The sequence below is a fragment of the Myotis davidii genome, unplaced genomic scaffold, assembly GCF_000327345.1.
Source record: "Myotis davidii unplaced genomic scaffold, ASM32734v1 scaffold144, whole genome shotgun sequence".
Taxonomy (NCBI): Eukaryota; Metazoa; Chordata; class Mammalia; order Chiroptera; family Vespertilionidae; genus Myotis; species Myotis davidii.
This window is the reverse complement of record NW_006297066.1, coordinates 1105277-1115211: the sequence shown is the minus strand read 5'-3', so window position 1 is coordinate 1115211 and position 9935 is coordinate 1105277. Positions and strand designations below refer to the sequence as shown.

Here is a 9935-nt window from a genome sequence, read left to right as displayed (position 1 = left end):
AGAGTAGACACTTCGGCACTGCAGGAGGAATCTGGTCTTCAACTTAGTAACTAGATACCCATGACATGGAGATAGAGAGTGGGTTGAGAAAAGAATTTGGTCAGGACATGCCATCAGAAGACCTGTTTAAGACTCAACTTGATAATTTGATTAAACTATTTAATCTCTTGTAAGTTTCAGTTTTCTTATCTATAAAATGGGAATAATAATCATAATTCCGGTTATCTCACTGGAAGGTGTAGACATAAATGTGGTGGACATTGGGTGCCCCTAAAGGACCAAACCACTCATTTCCCCATCTCCCAAGAGTGTTGGCTGCTGATGTCCCTTTCTGGAAATTTCTCTCAGCCATTCCCAAGATCTGCCTTCCTGGGGCCTACCTATTCCAACAATTCATTTATCTAGCCTCAAAAAATCTCCAGAATCCAACTCCATCTCTCCACCTTTATTTCTCCACTATAAGCCATACCTCCATCATATATCATCTAGATTCTTGCAATAATTTTGTAATTGGTCTCCTTCATTCTGCTTTTGACCTGTTACAGGCTGAATTACTTTAAAACATGACTTAAGTCATATATTCCATTACTTTCCACTCCCTTTTATAAAAGCCAAAGTCCTCATGAATGGCTACCAGGCACTACTTAAGGTTCTACCACTGGCTCACCTTGCCCAGGAAACCTGCTAATCTCATCTCCAGATTTTCCTCTCTCCCTATTGTCCACATCACTTTAGCCACACTGGCCTCCTTACTCTTTCTTAAACATACCAGACATGCTACAGGCTTAATGCCTTTGCAATTGTGATTCCCTCTGCCTAGAATGCTCTTCCCAGATATGACTCACTCTCTCACTTCTCTCAAATCTTTGTGCAAATGGCTTCTGATCAGTAAGATCACCCTAATTAAAATTGCAACACCCTGTTCCTTTTTTTTGCTATTTTTTCTCTCCTTAACACTTATCATTATCAACACATTATTTATTTTACTTGTATATTTGCTTATCATCCATCTCCTCATACTACAATATAAGCTACATGACATCAGGGCTTTGTCTGTTTTGTTCACTGTTATAGCTTCAGCACCTAAAACAGTGCTGGACACATAGTACATGCTCAATAAATATTTACTGATTGAATGAATAAATTAATAAAAGATGAGGAATTTCCCCCCAAAATAGTAGTAAATGATAGTTTTTCTGTAAGTGTTCAACAAAATTTAGATACTCCTGATATAAATGTATGTGAATACTTATATAAAAAGTAAGATTTTTGAACATAGTACAGTTACATTATACATCCAAAGACATGTAAAAAAAATTGTAGTGATAGGCAGTGACAGCCATGGATTCCGAGAAAGGACATTATCAACATCTAACTCTTACTTTATCATATTTCTGTGAGCCAAGACATGACACATTTTAATTATTCAACATCTTTACTCTGTCAAATAAACTGATTATGGAAGTCTGTGAAATTCTAAGGGCAGATGTTACCATATAATACTTTTCTTCTTTCTCTATTATTTCTCAAAGCACTAAGTTTTATGCCTCCAATGATATCATTGTTTTCAATAATAGACATGAAGCCTGGCTGTCTTTTCCAAAAGACAGTTCTTAAGAGTGGAAACAAATCCTCTATCTTATGCATTTTCCATGGATGCTCTGTCCCCATACCAGGTCTAGCATCTCAGGATTTAGATTGGACTCTTCACCCAGTTGACAAAAGGCTTTGCTGAATCTCTTAACAGAGTCATCTCCAGCTTTTGATATTAGCCAACAATTTGTTTTGCTGTAGTTGCCAATGATTCCATTGCTCTACCAAATTACTGGAGTTCATATAGCTGGCAGTGGTTTGGAGGGAATGAATTTCTCAGCAACACCTGTAGGAAGACAAATAATAAGCTGAAACTCTTTGGTCTCAGTGGCACTCAGTGTCTTCTGCTCTGCTAAATCTCTGTTTACAAGCCAGTCACTCTTTGAAAAGGGAAAGGGAGGATGAGACACAGAAAATTACCCTCACAACTTTCCAGGCATGCTAAAAGATGTGACTGGATTATCACAAGCCCTATTGAAGCTTTTGTATGAACTCCTGGGATCAATCTCTCATTTGTCATGTGAGACAGATCTGATTCAGACGTTGTGAATGGAAGGCATCTGCTGATCATCTGTCAGACCCCATGAGGTTACTAGATAAAGGGACTAAATGATTTGAATAATGAGAATAATTAGGGACCTCTTATAAGAATAGTAAAGGGTATGTCTAAAAGACCAGCAGCAGAAGCAAAAGTTTTCATGTTGGGTCCCTTTCTACAATTTCAGAAAGCTCACAAAGAATCTGGTCATCCTAAACTTGGCAGATTTTCAATGAGAAAGCAGCCCTGACTCTCCACCAGGCTCAGGATAAGCAGGTTACTAGGGTGCTATTTATGTTTTGATTGACAAGAATACACTCTGTCTAAATAAATAGAGAAGCATTTCTTGTAATGATGCCTCAAAGAAGCAGCTATCTGAAATGATGAATCAATGCCAAGATAGTTCAAAAGACAACTCAAATACTAGTACCCATGGTAAACATTAACAAATGAGGCAAACTTTTGAAAGAGGAGACCTACTCTAGGAGTCTACAGTGCACTAAATATAGACAATGGGATACATATGTCTTTTTATTTATTTTTAATTGAAATCATTCAACCAAGAATTATCATCTTTAAGAAATTACCTTGGTTTCTATTATTTGTGCCTGTTATATTGTTTAAATATAAAAAAGAGAAAAAAATCATTTTATTTTTTTCATTCTCTTAATTTCTTTAGCATGGTATTCAATGTCCCTAATTATCTTGTGCCACATGCTTTCATATTCCATCTACTGCCACCACCATCATCCATACATTCTATTTAGTAAAGTCTAATGCCCATCATTCCTTAAACTTGCATAAACATTTGCTTATTCCCTTCCTTCTGTCTGGAATTTGTTTTCCCACAATCCTCCTGGATCAAACCCTAATTAATGCTCAAATCTCAACCCAATTGACATCTTCTTTGGGGAAACCCTACCAAATGTCTTCTTAAGCAAAGTTCATTCCTAAAAGTATGCTTCTCTACCGTATTGTAATATCCATATTGTAACAATTGCCATACTGTGTAAGTGCACACTGGTCATGGGACTCTCTCTTTTACTCTGCCATTAAGTTATTTTTGTGAGCTGGTCAGTATCTTACTCAGATACCCCCTGCTCCCTCATTAAATGTTTGGTGAAAGAAATGTGAAAGAAATATCAGAGTCTTTCTCTTTTTTCTCTCACTTTTTCACTCTTTTGTTTTGTAGAAGATAAAGAGAAGATAGAGGCTCAGATAGATTCAGAGCCTTGCCTTAGATAACATTATTAAGGCTGAACATACAGAATTAGAATAAAAGATTCTTGTTCATAAATATGTTTAATGTTAGATAGAGTAAACTATAGGGTGTTTTTAACCATTAATAAGAATCAGGTAATGTAATACTTTAAACAACAAAAACTTAAAAAGAAAACAACAAAAGAAAAGAAAAGAATCAGGTATGTAATTTGCAAGAATCTCAGGTGGTATAAAGGATTAAATGTAATAATATTGTTTATTTAAATTCTGAAAATTAAGGTTAAAACCCAGACCCAGTGAAAGCATTTATATGCTTTACAAAAATATTAGTCTTTATTAAAAAGGGGTATTGCTTCTGGATATGACCTCTTCTTTTCTCAGTCTCTCAACATTCATACAGACACTACTAAACTCAAGTGTCTACCATGCTTGAGTGGTACTGATGTAATCAGAGAAAAGTGGGGGTTCCTGGGAGTGGAAGGTGGAGGCATGGATTTTGACTCTCCTTTATTTCTACATTATACTCCTTCAAGTTCATATGAGTGCCACATGCAATCATTAGTAAGTGGGAATCTTCATCCACAAGAAAAAATTTCTGACATTAATAATTTAGTACATAAATTCAATGGTTATTAAGCCCTTGGAGGGTTCTAATAATGCTATGCTTGTGTCTCTCATTGAATTAGCAGAATCAAAGACCAACACAAAGATTCTCTCTCCTTCTGCTCTAATCCCTGCAGCTCTCAGCGCCCCAGACATTGATGGGCAAGGAGTTTTAGACCAGGAAGCATCCCCTTAACAGTGACTTTCTTCAAGCTAATAAAAGTGAGAAAGTATAATTTCATCATTATCACACCAACATGCCAATTGACGTGTTTATAACATACAGAAAGAAGCATTTCTAAATCATTTGGCCATAATTGCTGGGTCAATTCACAAGGGGAGTCAAAATTCTCCAAGAGTGCTATGGAACAAAGTGTTAACGGCATGTAACATGGGAAAATATCAAAGTGATTATAGTTTAAGATATGTGACATATAAGCAAGGGTGGTAGCAAAAGGAGATATGGAACTTTGTCTCTGTAGGGAGACAAAGGCTTAGTTTAGCTAAAAGGACATTTTATTTCATAATTATCACTTTTCCACTAATTAATCATTATCAGAAGTCACAGAGTCAGGGCTACTACACACACACACACACACACACACAGAGAGAGAGAGAGAGAGAGAGAGAGAGAGAGAGAGAGAGAGAGAGAGAGGAGAGAGAGAGAGAGAGAGAGAGAGATATTTAAATAATCTCAGACTTTGCTCTACTAAGTAACTAGAAATATATGTATTTAGTCTTGGTTATGGAATTAGGGATTACAACAAATACTCTTGCTAAGGGTATGCAAAGGTAAAATGACTTGTGTATACCACAGTAAAAGGAATCTTAAGAGGATCCATCAAATATAACATCTTAGGACCATCAGCTTACTTTCAGTGAGCTTTACATATGTTGGCTTCCACTCTATTTCATTCTATAACATTTAGTGTTTCAGCCATTTTTATGGTTTTTATATATTGACTAGAGGCCCAGTGCACAAAAATTTGTGCACTCAGGGAGGTCCCACAGCCCGACCTGTGCCCTCTCACAGTCTGGGACCCCTCGGGGAATGTCCACCTGCTGGCTTAGGCCCACTCCCTGGGGGATCACACCTAAGCTGGCAGTCAGACATTCCTCTGGCAGCTCAGGAACCCTCGGGGGATGCCCACTTGCCAGCGGGGAGCAGGCCTAAGCTGTAGTCAGACATCCTTAGTGCTGCTGAGGAGGCGGAAGAGGCTCCTGCCGCCACCACTGTGCTGGCAGCTGGCAGCCTGGCTTGTGGTTGAGCAGAGCTTCCCCTGTGGGAGCACACTGACCACCAGGGGGCAGCTCCTGCATTGAGCATCTGCTCCCTGGTAGACAGTGTGTGTCATAGTGACCAGTCATTCCCAGTTGTTCCGCTGTTAGGGTCCATTTGCATATTACTCTTTTATTATATAGAGTGGAGGCCTGGTACATCGGTGGGGGCCAGCTGGTTTGCCCTGCAGGGTGTCCCAGATCAGGGTTGGGGGTCCCTCTGGGGTGCCTGGGCAGCCTGGGTGAGGGGCTGAGGGCCGTTTTCAGGCTGGCCATGCTCATGGGCTGGAAGCAGGTATCTGGGATTTATTTAACTTCTATAATTGAAACTTTGTAGCCTTGAGTGGAGCTCAGGGCTGGCCAGGGCAGGCAGGAAGCTTATCTTCCTCCATTGCCAGGGGCAACACAAGCCTTCTGCTCGCTACAGCTCGGTGGCCACAGCCATCTTTGTGACGGACTGGTAGAGTGAGGAGTGACTGTTAATTTGCATATTACTCTTTTATTAGATAGGATGATATCCTAATATCTAAGGTCTAGATCCATAATTCCAATATTGCCTATTGGTAGTGGATATTGGTGTTCTTTAGATACCTAAAATTCAGCACATCCTAAAGCAGATGACTACAATAAGTCAAAGGTTGGCAGTTTTGATTCATAACAGGATGATTATGTGTTTATGTCCAATGGTCAAAAATTTAGGGCAGTTTTTCTCAAACTTTCACTACCCATGGACTAACTACTTCTTTGGCACACATAGTGGAACAGGGGATCCCCCAGGGGTGAAGACGACAGAGCCCAATGCGCTGGAGCGTCTGCATGCATGATTCCGGAGACCAGGTTCAGAGACACAGATCTAAGTTTATTGAGGAAGTACAGCCGCATATAAAGGGGTAAGCAGCCAATGCAATAGGGACATGCTTGCTATGTTGTCCAATGGGCATGAGGGTCGGGGCTAAGAGTAGGTGGCTCCTGGAGATTTGTCAGGCGGGCGTTGCCACTTTCTGGTGTGCCAAGGAAGTCTGTTCGCTGGAGTGTACTCACAGCATTGCTTTGGCCGCAGCACTGAGACAGATCTCCTGAGCTCTACCCACATCTCACCCTTCCCTTTTTATAAGCGCCTGCTGGATGTGGATAATCATAGCTTGCTGTGCATTTATTCTTTGGATCATTGAGTAAAAGCAACGAAACAATCAGAATGCAAGGAGGCCTCCTGCTGCTAGAATGGCCCATATGAATATGTTAGCAGGATTTAACCAGGAGGTTAGACAGCTGAGGGCATCACTTAAGAAACTAAACTCAATGGGTTTTACTCGGGTATTGTTTATTCTTAGGATTTCTTGCTGGAGCTGATAGGTGCTGTTTAGGAATGCCTGGCTGAATGGACCTTTAAGGAGATTTGCTAATTTTGGGCGCTCCCAGGAGGGATTTCTCACTTGAACAGATGTTACACAGATGACAGTGTATCTTATATCACATTGGGTGTGTGATATTTGCCATAAATTATCGAGGTTTTCTTAGATTAAATCAATTTGTTGTTGTAAAGTGAGTAACGCTCCCCATACCTGTTGGTTTATTGTTGCTTGTGTAGCAAAGGCTTGGGCTGTGACCTCTGATAAGGAGTTTAGACTCTGCGCTGTCAATCCCTCCTGGGCTAGGGAAGTGATTCCTGTGGCCATACCTGCTATAGTGGCTATTATGGAAGAGATTATCAGTATCACTACTCCTACAGCCCTTTTTTCTATTTTCTGGAATTCCTTATGGATTATTAGTTGAGTCGGCCCGTCCCAGTCGCTGACTTCTACTGGAACCCAAAGTAGTGAGGGGGTGTGCATGGCTAGAGCGTAAGCATTGTTTGGATTCCAGCAATTAGATAGTATACAATATTGCTGGGTATAAGTAAAAGCGCTATAATTGCTTTGTAAGAAGAAGAAGGGGGGTCTCACACAGGCCAGTAACTAAAACTATGAGTGGCATTGGGGTTGACTGCGACGTTGTTCTCCCATCTACTTGCCAGCTTTTCCCAGGTGCCGTTATACAGGTGGGCCCCTTTTAGGCTGGTGAAGGCTCTTTGATCAATACATGCATTGGGCCTGCATAAATCCCACCACCTGAATTGGAAGCACAACCCTTATATTGGGTTTCTTAGTGCAAATGGTGTCATTCCCTTTCTTAACCATCTCCCCCAAATTCCCAGGGCGCCCGTCTGTACGTCGGGTTGGGAGGCACAGAGGCATTCTACCCAGGGGATGCTCATGGAAGAGAGGAGTACGGGGGGTGACTCCTCTGAGAGGAAAAGGTAAGGGCAGAGGGGTACTGTGGAGGGGCTGGTGGAGACCCTGGTCCAGCTCGATAAGGCAAAGGGAAAGGTTGCATTAAGTCCCAGCATAACCCCCTCTGTACAAAAGTCCCTAGTTTCATGAGGTTCTAGGTATATCCACCCTTGTCCTGGGGTAGTCCCATTTTCTAGAGTCCACTTAAGGAGGTTAGGGCTACTGATATCAGCCCATACCGTCCTGTTCCATGGCGATGAGACCGGTTCCACTCCGTCAGTTTCTTGGTCATCTCCGCCACCAGGGCTGGTTGTCCTCTATGGTCCCCATTTCCTCTACTGGGAGTGATGGTGATGGTGGTCTATGGCTCATCGCTGGTGGTGCAGGGTTTGATGTTACGGGCAGGAATCCACGCGGGATTTTTCTCACCTTCTGGAAAAATACAAGGAAACCCTCTCCCTTGGGTTAAGAGTGGGTTGGGGCCCTTCCAAGCCCCGGTTAGTGGATCTCCACCGGACCAAGGGGAGAGCCCCCCCCCCCCGCTTTTTCTTTAGTAAGCTAGATTTTTAACTCTTTATTTTTTCTTTCTATTATGGCTTGCCCTTGTGGGTTATATGGTAAAAGCCTCGCTAGTGTAGTAGGGGCCATTATCTGTTTTAATTTCCCAGGGAAAGCCTAATGTTAGAAATGCCCCGTTGAGGGTTGCTATTATGTGGCGAGTCTTTTCACCTGTGTGAGCCTGAGCATATGTGGCCCCAGAGCAAGTGTTAATGATTACATGTACATATTTGAGCCTACCAAAGCAGGGAATATGGGTCATATCTGCTTGCTATAAGGCATTGGGTTGGAGCCCCGGGGGGTTGACCCCTTGTGGCTGGAGGGGGCCTAAAGGCAACAGGGGGCCGCAGGTTTTGTAAAGGCAATAGGGGGCCGCAGGTTTTGTATGCCCGTATGAGATGCTTGTAGCTAGAGAGGGTTAAATGAGGCAATAGCTTGTGCAAGCTAGCTGCCTCTATCTCTGGATTGTTTTTCCTCTTGTCTTTATGGCTGGAGTATTGCTGATAATTCCTCTCTGTTGTAGGAATGTACATGGCCTTGGAGTTGTTTTTTGAAAATATACAAATGTATTCTCCACCAAAGGTTAATAAAGGAAACTTTACTTGGGGTTCTATTTATTTTTGCTTAAATGAATTTCCTTTGGCTTATGTTGATACCACGTATGTTTTTCATGGGTGTCTTGCTGTTAGCATTTCAAATGAAAAAATTTTTCTAGATGTAAATTAGTTACAGGATATTTTTTCTTACATGGTATTTTTCCACTATCCCTAATATTTTTATTTAATTATTAGGAGGATTTTTGGAAAACTTATACTGCAGTCTAGATAACTTTAAATTTTAATTTTTTACACAAAAATATGACTGCTTTAGGTTCATTGTATGTTAAGTAATTTTTCTATGAAATGAAAATTTTTGTTAATACTTCTTGAGCAAATTTTAATTAATCTGAAAACTTGACTACTATTTTACTGTCAAATTTAATACTCTAATAACAATCTTAGTTTACACTGTAAATATTAATGGAAAGGAATTCCTTGGTTATAGTTTTGAAATCTAACTTAAAGGACTATTAAATACATATGTGGATATATGATCTAAAGACTATATACTTTCTATAAATGGAAAGGATTATTTTGCATCCTTGAGAAGTCCCTACGCATTCCTGGTGTTAGGCTGGATTTAGATATAAGGTAGCTGCTGTTAGCCAATTTTCTGTTATCTGGGTACCGATCTGGGCTGGGCATGGGAATTGAGAAGCAGCCATGAGGGCAGGAGACCTCCCTCAGAAGGGGTGAGTGTTCAAGCCCCTGCATAATTGGGGGGGTGAGGATCTGTGCCCCACCTCTGTTGGCTCCCAAATTCTCTTTTGAGGCCCCTCTGCGACTGTGCCTGTCTTCCGGGGCCAAGCAGGGTGATGTGAGGTTTAGTTCTGTCTCCTTGGTAGCCTATGCCCCTATGGCCTCTACGCCCAGAAACTTCCTTGGGATCCCCTTGCCTGCTGGTGGGGCCCCTGTAGCTGGTCAAGCAGAATTAAGTTAACTAGAAGAGGACATTCTGCCAAGAAAGGACAGGAGCCTGCAAACAGGCCACGTCAGAACAAAGTCTTGCAAGCAAGACTTATTGTTTAGAGGCAAAACATTCTTTTAGGTGATAAATAGTCCAGGAAGGCATGGAAATTACAAGGGAGAGTGCACGGCTGGAGGTGGAAAGAGTCTTTGTATAACATAGGAAACTAACAGTTTAATGTATAAGTTAGCTCAGATGATCTCACAAGCATGCTTGTTAATCATTGCCACTTGCTGTATTCCATTGTTATTTGCTGTATTCCTTTAATAAAAGCCATGAGAGCTGGGGGAGCTTTTTCTGCTCTCAGC

General features: G+C 41.3%; 1 long non-coding RNA gene across 1 annotated transcript in view; it reads right to left on the bottom strand.

The window, feature by feature from the left end:
- Positions 1 to 1729: 1729 nt before the first annotated feature.
- LOC107184502 overlaps positions 1730 to 9935 on the bottom strand; it is an 18189-nt gene continuing 9983 nt past the window's right edge. Inside the window, exons 2-3 of the long non-coding RNA XR_001515352.1 lie at positions 5639 to 5644; positions 1730 to 1739 (exon numbers count right to left, since the gene is read on the bottom strand). This is a non-coding gene — a long non-coding RNA (uncharacterized LOC107184502). The remainder of the gene's footprint in view (positions 1740 to 5638; positions 5645 to 9935) is intronic.